Consider the following 20,927-nt stretch of genomic DNA (forward strand, 5'->3'; position numbering starts at 1 on the left):
AGTCAAACCAGATGTATCATCATATATTACATTAAAACTTCTGCGATCATACGAGTCAATTAATACAGGCAAAACATTTGATATATTAGAAGATGTGGAATGGACTGCACAATCTTTCGTTTCTACCTTGACAGCAGATTCAAGAGGGGGATACTATAGAAACACAAGATGATAGAGATGTTAAGTAATCTGGATTGACATCCCCAGCAACCACAGAAGAAATGGCTGACTCAGATGACATACCTAATATTGTGACTGGCAGGTGAGAATCAACCGTAGCATCAGAAACCGACAACACACTGCCATGCACACATTCACCTGAATTGATGAAAGGACCGTCATCACCGCTAAAGACCGTGACTGGAAGGTGAGAATCAACTGCAGCATCAGAAACTGACAACACACCGTTATGCACACGTTCACCGGAATTGATGAAAGGACCGTTGTCATCACTACCCAAGGTTGTGACTGGTAGGTGAGAATCAACTGTATAGCATCAGACACTGAACAAGACAATACACCCGTATGCACACTTTCACCTGACAGTTGGCCCTCAGCAACAAAGTGAACAATGATCGGTTTCCCTGCTTCGTGACGATCATAATCTAAAGCTCTCTGCTGTATGCCTTCCACAGAATCATTGTACTTATTAGCAACTTCCAAAAAATCTTTCATTTTTAGGAACTCTGCAGATTTTAACAATGATGGAAGCATATCCCATGAAATATTAATTTCCCCATGGTACATATATTGGATCATCAACCTTAAGTCGTTGAACTTCATGTCATTTAATGTCACAACAGGATGACTACTTGGGTTCTCTAAAAATAAGCTGTACAGAAGAGTGCTGCTTGCAGATAGTACTATTTTGTGAGCCTTAAGGGTCATTCCTTCACACGATAATGTTACATCCACCAAACTTTCACTAGCAAGTAATTTATTAAAAACAGATAATATATTAGGTGTGTGATTGTGCCCTTTCAAACAAATTGTCTGTGATCTTGATACCATATTGAGTTCTGAACTAAGTTTAAAATAAAATACTCATATTAAACAACATTAATCAATACCTAACAAAATTTACGTACGTTGCTTGAAATAATTATCTCAGTATTATACACTTATAACCAATAGATTTCATTTAACATCCAGTATATATGCTCAGAGAATGGCAGTATTAGGCTTAACATATATATTATATACATATATTTTTATATCAAAAAAAAATTTTTTTTTCTGATATTTTTCTATATAATAATATTTTTATATAATAATTACAATATTAATTTATATAATAATTTAAAAAAATAATTGATTTTCTTTTTTCAATTTTTTTGCTCTTTGCGGGGACCCTCTGCCACCGCACAGTTCGCACACCCATGAATATAGCCCTGTCTCTGTACTAGCCACTTTGAGTTTTTTTTTTCTCTTACTGTTATAAGCCCTGAAGAAGCCGGACAATCCCGTCGGCGAAACTTGTTGGTATTAGATGTTTATAAATCATGATATATTCATATATTCAAGATCAATATATATTCATTTTAATTATGTTTGAATGACCAAATATAATCTAAACAATGAACAGACTACTTATGTTTTATTGACTAGACAAATGCTTTTGACAGTGTAGAATATGAACAACTGAATTCATCAAAAATTTAGGAGTAGATGGCAAAGATACCAGATTACTAATAAATCTATATTGGGAACAAACTGCCTCAATAAAAATTGCAGGAGAAACTTCGGAGGAATAAGTAGTAGAGAAGGGTGTGAGACAAGGTTGCGTTCTTTCTCCAATATTGTTTAACCTCTATACTGAAAATATATTCCTAGATTAATAGAATTTAAAGGAATCAACAGAATAGGCAGAAATATTAACAATTTAAGATATGCAGACGATATGGTACTGCTAGCTGAAAATAAAAAACAAACAAAAAAATCTCCAAAACCTACTAGAAGAGACACTGAAACTAAGGGGAAAATATGGACTTAATTTCAACCAAAAAAAAAAAAAACACCAAAACCATGCTGGTAACAAAAGAAAAAGGAATAATACCCAATATGAATATTAAAATCAGACGAAATTCTTTAGTTCAAGTAGAGAGTCATATATATTTTGGTCAACTAAATACAGAGAATGGAACCCGTGATAAGAAAATATTAAGAAGAACAGAAATCGCTAGATCAATCTTCATTAGCAATAAAAACATTCTAACCTCAAGGGAAATTCACACAAAAACAAGAATTAGGCTGTCCAAATGCTAATGTTATATATGTCCAAATGTTATATATGGCCAATACTGCTATATATAACAGGAATCTGGACAGTATCAAACTCTTGTGAAAATAAACTAAAAGCCGCAAAAGAATCACTCGAGCACATGGATGGCTAAAAAAAAATTACTTGAGAGTTATTAGAGGTGATTGGAGAAGAAAGGACTCTGTTGAAAACCATTAGGAAAAAGGAAAACCACCCACCTTGTTCACATACTAAGACATGATTCCCTATAAAAAGAACTAAAAGGAAAAAGAAGAAGAGAAAGACAAAAACAGATTAGATGGAAAATATCGAGAACTAGGCTTTCTTGTGTTATGAAGAATATAAGAGAGAAGCACAAAACTGTACATGGTGGAAGTTCATGATAGTCAACCTCTTGGAAGGAGAAGACATCTGACAATGACAAGATTCCATAATGAGAGTATATGGCGGAAGACTTAATTGTTATTGTGTTGATATATAAATATATAAGGCCAGATGATGAACCTCTAACATACAAGAAGATATTTTATTATAAAACTTGTTAGCCACTTGCGTAACCTCATGGTAAGTTCGAGGTAATGACGCTGGATCAGTGAAAGAAAGATATATATGGGATTCCAGTCGATAAATAATGATACTTTTTATGCCTTGTAATTTTCAGTCTATCTGACTTCAGAAAAGAAAGAAAAAATAAAACGCGGCTTTTTAACCAGAACTTAGAAAAAACTCGACCACACAACTCAGGAGTTATTGGATGAATGAAAATATTCATATTATATTACTACTTTGTTACAATATGACAGTAATTGATTGCTATTGTTGTCATCTTCTGATTTAGCACCCCTGTAAAAATGAACTCAGACAATGACAAAAAAAAAAAAAAGCGAAAACCCAGTAACTGTCTCATATAAAAGCAGCTGGATTTTTCCTCCTGGAAACTTTTTTTTTTTTCATCTGAACAGCATATGCAGAAGAAATGCATGTGCTGTAAACAATCCAATTTCAAAAACAGAAAAGAAAAGAAAAAAGAAAGAAACCTTAGATTTAAAGAGTTCTGATCCTTCCTTCTGAAAAATAAAGGGCATCAGATGATTAATATATTTTTTATTTGTCTAAATGTTGTCACATTTAATATGACAACATTTAGATAAGGGCTTAAGACACAATAAGAAAGGACTTCGCAATAATGAATCTCATTAATAAGGATTAAAAAAATAATTCCTCTAACGTGCGTTATTCCCCAAATGGAGTATTCCGATCTTCTTTAGGACTAAATTTTAAGGCAAAAGGGCGGCCTTCACTTAACATTCTTAATCATTCAACCTTCACTTAACAGTGAGGGCAAGCTATGAATGAACCGAGGCTTTGCAAGGGAGTACGAAGGACAACTGCGTCATAGCTCTAAACCCTAACTCTTTTATTATTTTAAGTTAAGGGGATAATAAATCCTCATTATTTTAAAGCCGGATACGAAACTCGGAGATCGAAATCTAAGAGTTTCATGCCGAAGAACTATCGGAGAGTCCAAGCGTGAGTCATCACTTAGGTAGTACAACACTATGGCAACTCTTGTCAAAGGTGGAGCAAGCTCTCCGAGTTTCGTATCCGGCTTTAAAATAATGAGGGATTTATTATCCCCTTAACTTAATTTATGCCTCCAGAAAAATAGCCTCTTGGCTCTTTATTTTTTATTATTTGTAATACTGTGTGTTACAAAAAAAAAAAAAAAAAAAGCTGTAGAATTAGAAATAAATATAGTTTGCTAATCCATAACGCCGTTTTGTCTCTATTTAATTTTTTGAGACGACTGAGACGCGAAGACAGTCAATCTTAAATGACACACACACGCACGCACGCACACACACAGTACTCATAAGAAACTAAATATTTTGGATAAAAAGAATCTTAAAACAAACCACAGTCGCCACTACCTGAGATGTTTCTTTGGATATTCTCTCTGTTAATGAATTGCCTGAGGAGTCCTTATGGGCCCTTTGAATCCTCCCATGAAATAAAGTGATTCAATGAGGTGTTATAAATAAGGTATAAAATACAAGGAGTTTATATATAAATCTATTCTATAATATAAAATGATACGCCTTTTTTATAACGTTTTTGTGTCACGTTTTTTGTCAAGTTATTTGAAACGTTTTGAAACTCAGGGCTACCCTGAGTATTGAGTCTTCAAAATTCGAGTCATAAGAATTCAAGGAGAACAGATCTACCAGTCCAGAACTCAGGAGGTTGGGCGCCGTATGCGCCAGGGGTGGGCGGAACCCTCCCCCTTTCGAGTCTTCAAAATTCGAGTCATCAGAATTCAAGGAGAACCGGCCTTCCAGTCCGGAACTCGGGGGGGGTTGGGCACCGTATGCGCCAGGAAGGGGGGGGGACCCTTTCGAGTCTTCAAAATTCGAGTCATCAGAATTCAAGGAGAACTGGCCTACCCGTCCGGAACTCGGGAAGGGTTGGGCGCCGTAGGCGTCAGGGGGGGAGGCTCCCCCCCCCTAGTAAGGTATAAAATATTAGGTCTTTCTGGTGTAACCTAGTAAGAGAGGGAACAACATGCAATTTACCTTAAAAATCTATTGAAAGCATAAAGATATGGAAACCAATCCTTCTTGAGAAGCAAAATTGTTAGCTGTGATGGTGTCACTGTTTAGGTGTTTATGAACGCAACTATAACTATAAAGTTGTTTTTTTTTTATCATTGTATCTATGTTTGCATATATCTGACTCATTTTATGCAAGGGACATTACATAAAAATTCTGTTTATTTCAGAATGAATGTAATTGCAATAATTTTTCGTTAATATAAAATCATTGTGATCTTAACCGGTATATTTAAAATAAATAACTCCTCTAACGTTATTCATTCCAAAAACAATTATCAGAAATCCTTTAGAGCTCTAAGTAACTGTTTTGAAGGTCCTAGAGCACCAGGTCTCCACCATTTAATCATCACCGACAGTTCTCTCGAACCTATTGGTGAATTAGGACATTCAGGAGGAAGAGTCATCATAAGATGCTGATAATTTTCTGACGTGTAATAATAAACAACTCATCCCACAGGATGGACTGATTACCCTATTATCGTAATGGATTCTCCTTCTTCTGACATGCGCACTAGTGTCGAAGGTCCTCGCATCTGTAGGCGTACAGTACAGTACTGACTATTTATGCATCAGTATTCACAAAAACTATTCAAAAGCAAAGTATCAAAGAACACTGCAACGATCTTTTCAGCATAGGACTGCGAGATAAGATTTAAAACGATTAACTTAATTATTTCTCTGTTTCATTGACCAAATGTTCACATTCTTTCACTACACATACTTGGTTTTATGATTCAGATGAATATTATTGATATCTGTCAGTCAGCCGTTCCTCTTGTTTAGTTCAATAGTAACATTATTATAGAATGTCAGCAAGTTGCTAAAACAAAACATTCCCAGATTAAACCCATGCTGTTCGTTGCAAAGTAAAGATTTTCTGTCAACCCATTTCTGAATGTGAGCCCTGACAAACTTTTCCAAAATCTTCACCACCACTCCTGAGATACTAATTGGTCAATAGTTGGATACGCTCTTTGAACCACCCTTGTGTAATGGGACTACCATACATTCTTTCCACTCCTTTGGAATCTTCCCTGTTCTGAGACTCAAATTATATAGCCTGATCAAGGGAATAGCCAATTCAGCTGAACACTCTTTAGAATCCATGCTAATAGCCCATCAATTCCTATTGCAGAATTCTTATTCAGTTTGTGCAACAGCTCTAGCATACTTCCTCCTCCTCATCTACATGTTAAAGGGATGACAACGTGTTCCTGGTTCTATTCAGATCACAGCTCGTCTGGTATCGCTTTGTAGAGAAAATCGGGACTCGTATGTATATACCGATCCCACGGTTCTTGGGACCAGTTTATATGGAGCCTGGCCCATTTCAGACTTTCTCTGCTGTGGCACTGAAACAGAAAATTTCCAAGCAAAAGAATGTAGGTAGAGGCATGTTCGATAGTTTACTTTCTCGAAAATTCCTCCAGATACATCGACATTTTACTGTTATTTTGTTATATAGTTCAGAAACTCTGCTCTAGAGACCAAACTGCAAATTTTTTTTCAAGCCACTTCAGGCTTCCAATAAGCGCACAGGGCAATTGTCACATAGGGCGATGATATTCATCTCTCACCTAAAGGCTGCCACATACATCCATGCCTATGGCGGGATTCTAACCAACAGTCTGTTTGTTGGAGAGCAGATATGCTAAAGCAATCGCCAACTATACCGACTTAATATACACTGTTTTACACCGTGTCAGTCTTTACCACGTACGTTTACGTAAGCCCACTCGATTTTATTGTTGATTCTTCTGGTTTTCTCTTCTACATGTTTACTGTAAAAGTCATACTGAAGATGCCTTTGACACTACAGAGAAAATTCTATGTTAAATAAAGCAAAATAAAGTAGTACTTAAGTAATAAATCCGTAGTAAGGCGCTATTTGTTGAATTTTCACCGTGCTGTCTGATGTACTACTTTAGTATACAAGAATCTTGAAAAAAAATTCTGGTTTTGTAATGAAAAAAAAAGGTTAGGAAAGCTACTACAATGTACAGAGTTTTCATTAAAGAACTCCTATTTAGTCAAATCTAGAGAGAGAGAGAGAGAGAGAGAGAGAGAATTAGTATACAAAATGTCCTTAAACTTGGTAGGCAATCTCTTTCCCATGATCCTAACCAGATCATGGGAAAGAGATTTTGACAAGAAATCAAATTAGGGAAATCATTCAGAAAGAAATCATTCAGCGCCCGTTGAAATATCACCACCTTGCTTATTAGACACCAGTTATGTTTGGTAGCTAGCGCAAGGGTCCCAGTTTCTGTTTTCCCCACTATTCCCACTATTCCCATTGGTATGCCATTGAGAGTGATACCCACAATGGCATACCAATCTCAGTGTTGAGGACCCTCCCCTGTTCCAGGGTACAGCAGTGCAGTGAATCTGTTCCGTAGGCTGGTCGCTGGATAGTACACGGGACTGAACAGTTAGCAACGATGGAGTCTTCCCGATCACCAAGCAAGCGTCAAATACTGCAGTCATATGTTTTATCAGTTCGTGACTGGAGGGAGACTAGATACTGTAGCTTCAGGGGACTTGCCGAGGCAATGTATGGACAGGAGACTGAATTCCCTTTGTGTGGGGGTATGTTTGCAAGTATGTCACCTCTCACTACAAGGGGAGAGGTAATATAACATACTTGCAAACATACTACCCCACTTTCTCTTTATCTCTTCCTAATCAAATGTAACGGACCACAACCCCAAAGAAATGCGATTTAACTGCGAACCACATAAATTCTATCACAAAACATAGTTAAAAAACTCATAAAAAAAAACATCAAAAATCCAACCAAAACAATTGTAAATAAAAAAACAGAAATCCAATGAAACAATCCACCAACATTAATCCATACCAAAAAAGTACCACATCCACTTTATTAACATCCATGGCCTTAACAGCAATATAAACGACGTGTACCACGACCACCTATAGTCAGGTAAACCAGAAGCGTTATTCCTACCAGAACCCCAACTAGCGACCTCAACAGCCAGCCCATCACAACTCCCCCAAACTACACATTACTCAGCTCTTTCCGTCAAAAGGGTGGCGCTTGTGCATTCAGCAGAATCGACATACACTCCAGAAACTGCTAACTCTTAAATCCGCTACTGTTTATTCTACTTTGTCTCAAAATTTTTCTACCAAACCAACTTACTCTTTTCATATGCTCCTTCTATTGCTCTCCAAACTCCATTAACCACTCTGACCTCTTCAACTATCTCTAAAGCTCGATTTTCTGCAGTCGAAATACCCCAATAGTGAGGTCATCCTTCTTGAGGTCTTCAATGCACACAGCCCACATTGGCTCCCCTTCTCCAGTTTCACTGATCAAGCAGGCAGGAATGCTAAGGTGTTTGCCATCAACAATGACCTATCTCAGATCATCAATCTTCCAAGCAGAATACCTGAAACCTCCCCTTCAAATTGTCAACACGCTTGACCTCTTCCTAGAAGTTCTTCTAGGAAGAGGTCAAGCGTGTTGTTAAGCAAGAGTCTCTTCCTAGAAGCGGTTGTGGTTCTCCTCTTGGTAACTCGAACCACAACCGCATACAAGTCTCTTTTGCAACAGAACCACCTTCATCCATCGGTTCTTTGGCACTACATGGGTGCCAAGTGGGAGGACTTACGTGACTTATATTTCTCCTTTTCATTTCTAACTATTGCTTCAGTTCCTCTGATCCAAACACCTCCTCAGACCGAATAACAAAAAGAATCCTTGCAGGAATGAAGCCTTTTATCCTTCATTCCACTCGAAACACTCGGCCACCATCCAAGCCTTGGTCCTCAAATAAGTATGCCAATGCTGTCGAAGAAAAAACTTCTGCTTATCACGAATAGTTCAAGACCAAAACTCCAGCTGCCCACTCGGCCTACACTGCAGCATGCAACATTTGTAAAAGAATCATCACCAGGTTCAAGTCAGACTTTGAAAGGGTCGAATGCTTCAAACTCGTCTCCTTTCCAAATTGTAGTCGCTCCATCTGGTCCCTTGCGAAGGCCATTGGGCGCAACTTCTGCCCACCTAGGTTTCTGTTACTCTCACACCAAATGGCAATGTAGTTACCTCACAGACAAGACCAACTTACTGGCATCACTTTTCTCTTGCAATTCCTACATTGAAGAATGGGGCAGAGTTCCTTTAACTCTAGCAAGAACGACTCCCTTCATGTTGCCCATAGTCTTCCAACAAAAAGAAATCTGAAGAATCCTAAATAACCTGGGCACGAACAAGGCATCAGGTCCTTATGATAACCCACCTATTATGGTAACAAAATTGTGCCTCAGAACTAACAATTATCCTGTATCACCTCTTCAATCTATCCTATTCAACTGCATCTACCCCCAACATGGAAACAGGTCTACATCCAACCAATCGGAAGAAAGTGATAAAAGTTAACCAACGAACACTCGTCCAATTGCTCTCACTTCTATTCTCTCTAGAGCTATGGAGAAGGTCATCAACAACCAACTCTTGAACCACCTAGAGTTTCACCAACTAATCAGTAACTAGCAGTATGGATTTCACCACTCGCGTTCTACAGCTGATCTTCTTGCTTTCACCACCTCTAGACTTAAGCTATGGAGAAATTTGAAAAACATCACGCGGTTGTCCTTTCAAAAGTATTTCATCTAGTTTGGCATAGGGATCTGCTCACCAAACTGCCATCTCATTCTGCTTCCTCATTCTGCAACTGGAATACCAACTTTCTCAATGATAGCTCACTATATATCATGGTAGACGATTTATTCTCCTCAGAGTCCCCCCCAGAGTTCTGTTGTTTCACCCACTCTCTTCCTCTTGTATATAAATGACCTACTCTCTCAGACTTCCAATCATATCTATAACTTTGCTGATGACAATACATTCCATTCTTCCTTTTCATCCGACGAACCCTGTAGTGCTCAAGTATTAGAATCCTTAAGTTCTACCACGACCAGCGATCTGAACTCAGATCCCCTAATTATATCTCACGGGGCAAGGATAACCTTGTAAACTTTAAAGTCACCAAAACACAGTTCTGTCTTATCTCTTACAAGAAAGAGTTTGCAGATCTCCCCTTCCCTTACCTTCAGTAATACTGAGATTTCAGATTTCTCTTCTTGGACTGACTTGTACCTCCAATCTTTCCTGGCACAACCATATTTCAACTGTAGCTTCTGCATCCGCCAAATTTGGGGTACTTTTTTCTCACAAGACACTACTTCACACACCTTCACAGCTGCTAACTCTATACAAAGCCGAAATCCACCCAGCCATGGAATATTGCTCCCATATTTGGGATGGTGCACCAAAATCCTCTCTAAGATTGCTCAATTCTATCCAGAAGAGGGCAGTCCAGCTAACTAATGATTCCCATCTCACATAGCCACTTCACTCCCTCTTTCATAGACTTTCTGCTTTGTGCCTCTTCTGCAGATGCTTTCATGGACAGTCCTCTCCTGAATTGGCCACTATTCTTCTCCCCCCCCTCCTCCAAAATCACTAAAACAAGAGGCCACTGCTAACCAACACACTTTTACACTCCATCTTAAAACTCACCGATCCAACTTCGCTGCCTCCTTTTTCAATCTATCTGCTTCTGTCTTTTGGAACAATCTCCCCCACTCTGCCTTCCCTAAAGATTACAACCCTCAGCTGTTCATGCAAAAATGTGAACAGATTCCTCCTTTCTTCTATTCCTCTTGCCTCCACACATGACACTAATGTGCTATAGATCATGTGGCCTTTCGTGTGCGGATGAGATATTTAAAAAAAAAATCGTTCAAAAATGACTAGTAGGAGAAATATGGTGCTTTGAAGGAGAAAAGATAGTGAATTTTACGTACATTTTAAACCCTAATGCGATATTAACAAAGAAGCGAGACTGACTACAGTTTCGACTTGAGCAATGGGTCTTACTTTGTTTCCATAGGAAAATGCCTGCAGCAGAACTTAGCGAATACAGACGCCTAAAGTCTTTGCGAAAGGACCCAATGCCACCAAATGCAGTGCGACGCACGCATGGTTCATTGATTTGAAGAGACAGGCAGTTTGAAGTCCAACCGGGAAGAGGGCATAAATCTGAAATTTCGCAAATGACCGAAGATATTGCAACTTCATTTGTTCAGTAGTCAAATGAGAATGTTGTAGGTTCATACATTGTCTAGCAAGACAATGTAGGTTCATACATTGTCTTGCTACAGCATGTGCACTGTTTTGTCATACATAACATGGGAAACTTTGCATAAAGCATTGCAATGATACCTGTATAAACTTAGTCACAGCGAAGAGTTTGCAAACGGGAGAGCCTAGCATCCAAGAAACGTTTGTGTTGACATTTCTGGCATGCATGCATGGAGGTGATCGAGGATTAGCCTTGGGACATCTTACGATGTCCCAAGGCCAATCCTCGGGACATAACTCCGTAAGTTTAGAGTATTTTCATGTTTGTGGAGCAGTGAACACTCAAAACTGCCGCATCTGGGCTACAGAGAATTCCCGTGCATTTCAACAAGTTCCCTTAAATTCGATTAAGGGTGACAGTAGGGATGGGATTTATGACCCAGTTCGTTATCGGGACTTTTTTAAATTCGAATAAATCTATCAAAATGGAACTGTAACCTGCACAATCACGGTTGTGCGTTATCGGCACATGTTGAGTAAAGATTCGTCATCCCGCAACTGCAGCAAAGAGAGTGCCTGAACGCAACAGTGTTAATGCAAGATGGATCACTTCCCCACATAAGACATGAATTTCAACAATCATGCAGTCAACATTTCACAGAGAACAGAACAATCAGTCGCTCATTTTCTAGTATATGGCCACTGCGTTCATCATATCTTAAGCACACTGTGACTTTTTGCTTTGAGGTTACCTCAAAAGTATGGTGAATTGGAGCAAAGTACTTGAGTTGGCAGATTTGGAAAACAAAATTGCACATCATGTGAGAAACTTTCGACAGATCAGTTGCATTCCGCTGTAAACAATACTGTATGGAGATATCAGCTATTGATCCTGCACAAAGGTCAATACATTGAACGTAACATTCACTGATCATCCGCATCTCCTGGACAGTTCCTTGCAGCATGTCAGTTCTGTGTGATATGTTTTTTGTGTCACATTATCGTATGAAATGTGCGAAATAAAAATCATCAAATAACTTTGTCATTGACTGTGAAAATCATTTCACAAATCGCATACATCACATTAATGTAATTTTCTCCAACTATACGTCATATTTCCCCTATCGGTCATTTTTGAATTATTATTTTATTATTATTATTATTATTCCTGACACCTCCAAGGAGTCCGAAGACTCATCGCGGGAGGACACCTACAACTGTCTCAACCACTACACCGAACCTCTACTACGAATCATCTCCATCAACGCCATCTACCGCCCACCTCCACCACTACCACAACTAATATTTTTTGTCTGTAAATTGCGTGTGTTCTGAAGGGCTGATTTGTCTGTATGCGGGATGAAAAACCGGAATTGATTTATTTTTATTGTCAAACTCTGTTCCCCGTGATCTTGTTAGCATACCCACGAACCCACGAAGGTTGAGAATATTTCGTCTACACACACACTCTCTCTCTCTCTCTCTCTCTCTCTCTCTCTCTTTCTCTCTCTCTCTTTCTCTCTCTCTCTCTCTCTCTCTCTCTCTCTACATATTGCTCAGAATAGGGGTACTTTAATTGAAATCCCCTGTATAACATTGTAAGCGCATACCACGTATAACATTGCAAGCATATTCATAACATTTGTTACGTTACCTGCGATTTTGCTTTGCGTTACCTACTTAAAAACAAAAGGCAAGAAGATAGTGCGAGCAGATAAGTACATGTCATATGACCGTGAAGTTAGAATCGTCAGTTCTACAGTGTTTTAATTTTATTTGGAACTGCGCATAAAAGTGGTAATCACTAGTGTTCTATATTAGCAATAATAATAATAATAATAATAATAATAATAATTTAACCACAGTGAAATTATTTAATTGTAAAATAATTATTTAATTATGATCTCACTACAGGTTTTATTATTTAAAAAAGAAATAAATAAATAATAATAATAATAAAATTACTCTACACTTTATTTTCAAGAATTCGAATATGATGTTCCAACATCAGTTCATCAGATCACAAGTTCTTTTCTGTGGATCGACAAACAGAACACAGACAGACATGAAACTAAGCGTTGTTCGCTTACGAACGCCAAAAATAAATTTATTTAAAAAGTTCAAGAAACTTGTTTATTGGGAAATTTAGCCATATGAAGTATGATACTTAGTTATGTTTTCCCCTTGGAACGAAGGGGGGGGGGAGAAGAAATGGCATTGATTCTAGTATACGTGTATCGAAAGTTTATCTAATTCAAGTGTCTTTCGATAGTGAACAGGTCCGTTGCAGTTTCTTTCCTATGCTTAAGCTATTAGAGCAACACTGCACTTAAAAGAGCGTACAGACATTCTCTCTCTCTCTCTCTCTCTCTCTCTCCATCTATCAATTTCTCTTTGTGTGTCTAATAGTTTTGTCCTCAGTGCTCTTATTGAAACGAAATAATAACTAATTGAAATAATTAATAAAGTACTCGTAAACTAGTTGGATATCTGTTAATATTTTACTTTAAAAATATTCAAGGAATATTTCCAGAATATTATCAATTCTAGGAAGTGATCCCAAGTGAGATCTTTCCAACGTGGAGATCCTATATCAGGGATTTTCAGTTGAAGGTGAGTTAACCACTTTCGTACAGCTGCGGAAGGTTTTCCTAAAAGAAACTTGGGATTTTAATCCTATAACTAGGTAAGCCGGCCAGGAAAACACACCCAATTTGCAGCTGTACGAAAGTGGTTAACTCACCTTCAAATTCGTAACCATAAAATTATGGTTACGAATACCACCTCTTGGCAGATCCTAAGCCTTAAAGGCTTGGAAGTATAGCAAATAACTTACAAGTATTGTTATTTTAATACAGCAATTTTTCATGAGAAACAATTTTATTAAAAAAAAATACAAAAAAACCTTCATATGTCATAATCGACATAAAATATACATGAACAGAGAAGTAAGATGATGGGGAAAACATAAACAACCCACAACGACAATCTCCATACTGTGGAGGGCTGACTGCTTACCTAGTTGACTGAGTAATTAGCTCTCTGTACCCAACAAGTTGTGGGTTCGAATCATGGTGGCTTGTACATAAGCACTGCGACACTGCAGTATCCCCAAGAAAAAAACGAAAAAATTAAATTTTGTTTGTGGTCATAAATAATAACAATGCTTACAATCTTATATAAATGCAATGTTAAAGGTTACAGCTTATGTTTCAACGTTGATTGAATAGTTAATAATTGGAATTGTTCGATTAACGCTTTAGATTACGAAACAAATGCACTGCGAACTAACGCAGTGTCGGAATTATCACGTTCGGCCAATTGCAGCTAGGTTCGCCGATATTCGTTTGCGCTTGTCATTGCACGTAACAAGTGAATCCGACACTGCTCGTTGGGCAATGTCGCTACAGATAAATTGTATGCTTGCGGCAAAAATATTATTCAAATCAATTTTTTATTTTAATTTATTAATATTTATTATTAATATCATTATTATTAATATTAAACGCCATTACTAATATTAAATTTAATATATAATCTTCTTCTTCTTCCCCTCGCATATTAGGCCTAGTGGCCTGTTAACCTTGGGCTTTCTAAGTCGTACCCGTCCCGAGGATAAGGTGGCTAACCTTATACCACCCGGTGTATCCTCTGTCTGTAGATGCGCGTGTTCACGGGGGCGGTTTGCCTGCTTGCGGGAGGAAAAACCCCAGATAAACTGGGAAGAAAACTTGCAGTCCATGCCCAAGACCGGTTAACTTGGCTATGTCTGAGAAAGATCCTTAAGCTCCTCACGTCGGCGACGGGAATCGAACCCAGGACACTCCTTTCGCAGGCATTATGGTTGCGAAGTGCATAACCACTCGGCTAACCGTGCGAACATATATAATATTAAAAATATTATTTTCAAATAATATTTTCAACAAAGCAAATTATTTTAATATGTAAATTTACTTATTAATAAATTGGTTACTGATTAGGAAAAAATGAATTATTTTTCTTATTTTGTATATGCAGCACCCCTACTTAAAATATTTTCACTGACCGCCACTGGGTCGAATACTGCTGTGTGTGTGTGTGTGTGTGTGTGTGTGTGTGTGTGTGTGTGTGTGTGTGTGTGTGTGTGTGTGTGTGTGTGTGTGTGTGTGTGTGTGTGTGTGTGTGTGTGTGTGTGTGTGTGTGTGTGTGTGATAATTTTAAAAATCTCTTAGCATACCCACGGTACTAATACTGTAGGTTTACACCCTTAAAAAGCAAAAGGTAAAAAAGTTAAGCAGTGAAGAGGTAGGGAAAACAAACCAAATAAACTCCAATACTGGCAGGTATATGTTCCATAGTGATGATGCCTGTGTAGCCCCCCATGGAAAGAGCATTTGCTTCCATTGCACTAGACCGCCAGAAAAAAAAAAAAAAAAAGGCCTTTCTAAGTTATATTCTAGTCGTCGATTAGTGAAACCTTTTTTATAGATCTTTCTCAGCCAATTTCCTAAGTTAGTTCATCTCTGGCATAGTCAATTAGGATGTTGTTGTTTTTTTCGTACTGCATAAAACCCAAAACGAAAACGAAAAACGAAACAATATACAGAGTGGCCATAAAAGGCATCTGTAGCTAAAACCAATAAACGGAATGAAACCAAATTTATTTTGAGACTTTTGAAGGCATGATTTCCTCGAAAAAAAGATTTAGTACCAAAAAACGCCGATAGGGGAAATTTGGCATTGGCGGAGCCGAAAACAAGCGAATAATTACATTAAGGGCAGATAAAATGGAATAATAACATTTCGACGGTGTAAGCAATAGCACTCATTCCAGCTGGATATGTGGTGTGTTACAATGATAATAATAATAATAATAATTAAACTAAAACAACAACTTGCGAGAGACACAGAAATTAATGTAGTGGTTGAACTCACAGGAAATAATGTTTTATTCATCAGAATCCGGGTCCCCTGGACCACTTACACAATTTTCAATGTGCTGACCTTTTTTGTGTATAAGAAATTGCATCCGGTGCGCGATATGCTCTACAGCTGAGCGAAAGGAGTCGGTTGGATGTTCATAACAGCCGGTTTTATGTTCTCTTTCAAGCAGTGACGTAACGAGGACGTGGCGAAAGAGGCGTCCGCCAGGGGCGCGAACCGTAAAAAAATTTAAAAAATAGATATAAAAGTCCGCTATTTTATATTGTATTTTTAAATTTCAGCAATACGCCGCTATAGACACAAATTCTGCAACTCATTTTGATGGGGTTAATAGTAAGTATTTAACATATTTGCATTTAGTAAAATTTGACTTCTTACATTTAAATTTTTCAAAATTTTAAACATTTTTGGGTTGGGGGGGGCACAAGTTAGATATTTACCACAGGCGCTTCATTCCCTCGTTACTGTACTGCTTTCAAGACATGCAAATTGGGAACAACACCAACATACACAACAGATTTCAAATACCCCCACAGCCAAAAGTCACATGGAGTGATGTCAGGGAATCGAGGCGGCAATGCCGTCGGAAAGAACTGACTGATAACCCTCGCATTACTGAAATGCTGGCGTAAAAAGGCGCTGTACTGAACGTTCAATGTGTGGCCATGCTCCATCCTATATGAAAAGTATGGGTTCTAAACATTGTCTTTGCTGCAATGCAGGAATGACAAAATTTTCCAGCATTTGTCGATAAATCTCTCCAGTAATGGAGCAGGTTACAGGACCTGTAGGGGTAATACGCTCAAAAAAGTATGGTCCTATTATGAAATCGGCTGTGAAGCCACACCACACGATTACTTTTGGAGAATGCAGTATTACTTGCTGGATCGTTTGGGGATGTTCAGATGCCCAAGTTCTGCAGTTGTGAGTGTTGACCGACCTATTCAAATAAAAAAGAGCCTCATCATCCCACAATATTCTCCAGGGCCAGTCATTGTCGACCTCCATTCAGGCAAGAAACGTTAACGCGAAGGTCATGCGCTTATCATAATCTGTGGTAGTTAATGTTTGCACACGACTGAACTTATACGAATAAAAGTGAAGCATTTTCCATAAGATTTTCCAGACTGTACCATAAGCCATATCAAGTTTGCGAGCTATGGCACGAGCGCTTGGACCACTACTGGTCCCTGTGTCGTCGAACACCGCAGTAGCAACGTCTGTTACTGTCTCTTCTTGCCCTGCTTTCCGTCCTGTGCCAGGTCTAACTCCTGGTGATCCAGTTTCTTCAAACTTCTGAATCATAGCTCTCAGTGCTACAGCTAACATAGGACCTGTACACAGGTTATGAAGCCTTCTAAATTCCCGAAGGACCGCTACAGCATTGCATTGTTTAAGGTAAAGCAACTTAACAAGTAAAGCATACTGAGGCAAGGTAGGATTAGGACGCATATTGAGCACATTTCGTCAGTCATTCGAATAACTGCCTGAACGTTCCCAATCCCTTTTTAAGTGGAATTGTTGGCGTTGCTGTCAGGTACGCACAGTAAAATTTGCATAATCCTTTTTACCTGCGTTTACTGCAAATATCTGACTGCTTTCGGCTCCTCCAGCGCCAAAATTTCCCCTATCGGCGACTTTTGGTACTTTTTTTTCAGTGTATTAGTTTTAGCTATAGATATCTCGAAAGAGAGAAAGTTAATTTATGGCCACCCTGTACTTTCGCGTTTCGCAAATCCTGTTTGGCTATTGCTTATTTACAGATTATCTGAATATCACAACATTTAAGCATGGAACTTGCAGCGCTCCATAAAAAAAAAACAAGAAAATTAAAAATAAAATAAAAAACATTTAAATGCATACCTTTAATAAAAATCATATCAAAACAAAAATAGACATAGCATAACTCAGACCTCTTGTCACCTTATTCAATGTCGGCCTGGTAGTAAGCGTATCCGCTCTCCAGTTAACAGGCTGCGAGTTCGAATGTGGGCACGGATGTTTGTGATTGTGCTTACGTGGTAAATGAATTTCTGCGCTTGGTCTAAGACCAAGATTTAGATTAATTATGAGTAATTAATCTAAGACTTTGATGAATTATGAGTAATCGAGTAATCTAAGACTGCGCTTGGTCTGATCCTGCTTGCTGGAGGCATGAGGTGGCTTGAAAACGTTCCATGTTTGATCTCTAGAGCAGGGTTTCGGGACTATGTAAAAATAAGTAAAAAAAAAAGAGAGAGAGAGAGAGAGAGAGAGAGAGAGAGAGAGTACAAGAAAGATAAAATTAAGAAAAATGGCGAAAAAATCCTCGCCTGTTCATGGTTCTAATGTACTGTATAGTCTTACATTTTTGTGAGTCGGAATCACATTAAAAATTAATTTAGTTTTTGTTTCGTAATTACATTATATAAGAAGTATACATTATATTACATTACAATGTGAAATAGTATTCATATATTAGAAAAGTCCGCAGACTTACGGAAAATCTCTCCTGCCTGTAACATATCTTTCATACCGAAACTTAAACTCATTCACACTCTTACCATTCACAACATACTCAGGCTAAGCATTCCACTCACCCATCGCTCTCCACGTAATAAATAATAAATAAATAAGCGTCTCACCCTGTTATTCACCACTTTCTTGCGTAATTTCCAGAGATGGCCTTTAGTTCCTTATTTTTTTTCAACTATCTTTCTCGTATCCATCCGGTAATGCCTCTAACAAACTTAAGCATCTCAACCATATTACCCCTTCGCCTTCTATCAGTCAAACTTCTATCAGATTACACTACATCAGATTAACATGTGAAATGTTAGCTATTCTTATAGCTGACATTCCATAGTTAGTCCTGAAATCATTTTTGTCAACCATCTCTGCACCCTCTCGAAAGTATCTTCATCCCTTCTAAACCCCGGTGACCAAATTTGAACACAGTAGTCTAGATGTGGCCATATCAGGGCCTTATACAATGGAATCACTACCATTTTATTTCTGCTGATTAATAATTCTTCTTAATATTTGAGCAATCCTCTGAGTTGACTTAATCACCTTTGCAACATGCCCTTAAATTTCAAATTTCGATTCACTGTAACTCCACGATCCCTTACTTCCATTTATGCTAAATGATATCCACCCACACCTACCTACCTACCTACACACACACACACACACACACACACACACACACACACACACACACACACACACACACACACACACACACACACACACACACACACACACACACACACACACGTTTCATGGGCACTTGATAACATTAGCGAGTCCCTGTAATTTTCAGAGGCTCTTTCATTAGGCTTGTTCCCCACACGGCGAGTTTCGAATACTTATTTTTATCTGCGAGTAATCATAATAAAATCAGATTAAATTAATAAATTGGGAAATAGCAAGTACAAAAATGATCCAACGCTAGACAGTTAGAAAGGTGTATTTCACCGTAATACTTGTATATTGGTGTCATTCATATTCAATAGAACTAGATCCAGTTTTGGCTTATATATTGTAACTAGTTCATTTATCGTTTTTTAAATTTATTTTACAGATGTATTTATTTTATTTATATGTATTTATATATTTATTTTATTTTCTTCGGAAAGCAGATATCAAGCCAACGCATAACAATTTTTATAATTTATTTACCTTCATTTATGAGATAATTTTTTATATTTTAATTTACTGATATTGCATATTTTATAACGCTTAAAATTTGTTTTCACTGAAAAACGATCTGATTTAAATCGAAATTCAGATTACTTGAGAAAGTTTTTCATTCAGTTGCATAAGCACCAAGCTTTTATTTCTGTATACTACTGTACGCCCACAAAGCCCTTCGACACTTCTGCGCATGTCAGAAGAAGGAGAATCCATTCCGATAATAGGGTAATGAATCCTATTGTGAGATGAGTTGTTTATTATTACACATCGGAAAATGAACTTCTCTTTCATGAATATTGTAATTTATAAAGTGGTAATTATTTTTCTTGTATGACAGTTGAAAAGGTTTACGTATAAAGCACGTGATTTCGCTTGTTGGTGACCAATTCGTACATCGCCTTATTTCTTTCTCCCCCTTCAACATGAATTGACTCTTCTTGACACCGAACCAACTGAGGTTCTCGTATCTGTGGTCGGAAAGTACAGGCGAACAAATCAAACGAATCTTAAATCATTAAGCATTTACAAAACAACGAAAAATGAAAGGCTTACCTATTTTGGTTGAGCTATTCAGATATCCTGTTTCAATCACTTTGAAAGTACTCATTTTGGAGATTATTTCAAACACCCTAAATATATATAAGATTTTTTTAAAAAAATATATATAAGATCGTGTATCTTTCACGTTCAGATGATGAATAGCAATAGCACGAGTTCTATAATGAATAACGATATACTTTGGACAAGAACAGACGAACTTTTCGATTGTACTACAGTAACGAAACAATATTCCTAGAAAAATAAGCACAAGCAAAATGTGCATATCTGCATGTTCAGCGATAAGAAGTGGTTACAATAAAAGAAATGACGTACGAACATGCAACTAGGTGAAGTAATTACTGTACAACCGTCTATACTGATAATTCCTGTTGATTACGCCAGTTGCTTCCTGTCGGTGTATAAAAAAAAAAAAAAAAAAAACAGTTACACGTGTTATATACAGAATTTCTGGATAACAAAATATCTAGTTCCAGGACATAAGAAGACGGAACTATGTCAGAATATATGACGTTATTATATGCGTCAAACCCTCGTTAACTACATTATATTTAATACTTAACCATACGATAGTCCGATTGTCGGCGTCACAGAAACTTTCTTATAATCAAGGATAATGTTAACATTAGAGTCATACGTTTAAGTTTCTTTTTTAAATGGAAAATGTCCGAAATGCTTGTAAGTGCATTCTTGAAAGTGGAATAAGTGTTGTCAAACATAGTTTATGAACTACTCACTCCAAGATAAATTTTATATTTTATTATATTAGAGAGAAACTACATAG

At 37.6% G+C, this 20,927-nt stretch overlaps 1 protein-coding gene across 1 annotated transcript in view; it reads right to left on the minus strand.

The window, feature by feature from the left end:
* The window catches only part of LOC150105778 (H(+)/Cl(-) exchange transporter 4-like), a 425,804-nt gene extending 405,446 nt beyond the window's left edge, over nt 1-20,358 (minus strand). The window contains exon 1 of the mRNA XM_090394346.1: nt 20,138-20,358. The gene's annotated coding sequence lies outside the window, so the exon portion shown is untranslated. The remainder of the gene's footprint in view (nt 1-20,137) is intronic.
* Between the last annotated feature and the right edge of the window lie 569 nt (nt 20,359-20,927).

Source organism: Typopeltis vanoorti, chromosome 6 (assembly GCF_054136105.1).
Source record: "Typopeltis vanoorti isolate ZY-2024b chromosome 6, IOZ_Tvanoo_1.0, whole genome shotgun sequence".
Lineage (NCBI taxonomy): Eukaryota > Metazoa > Arthropoda > Arachnida > Uropygi > Thelyphonidae > Typopeltis > Typopeltis vanoorti.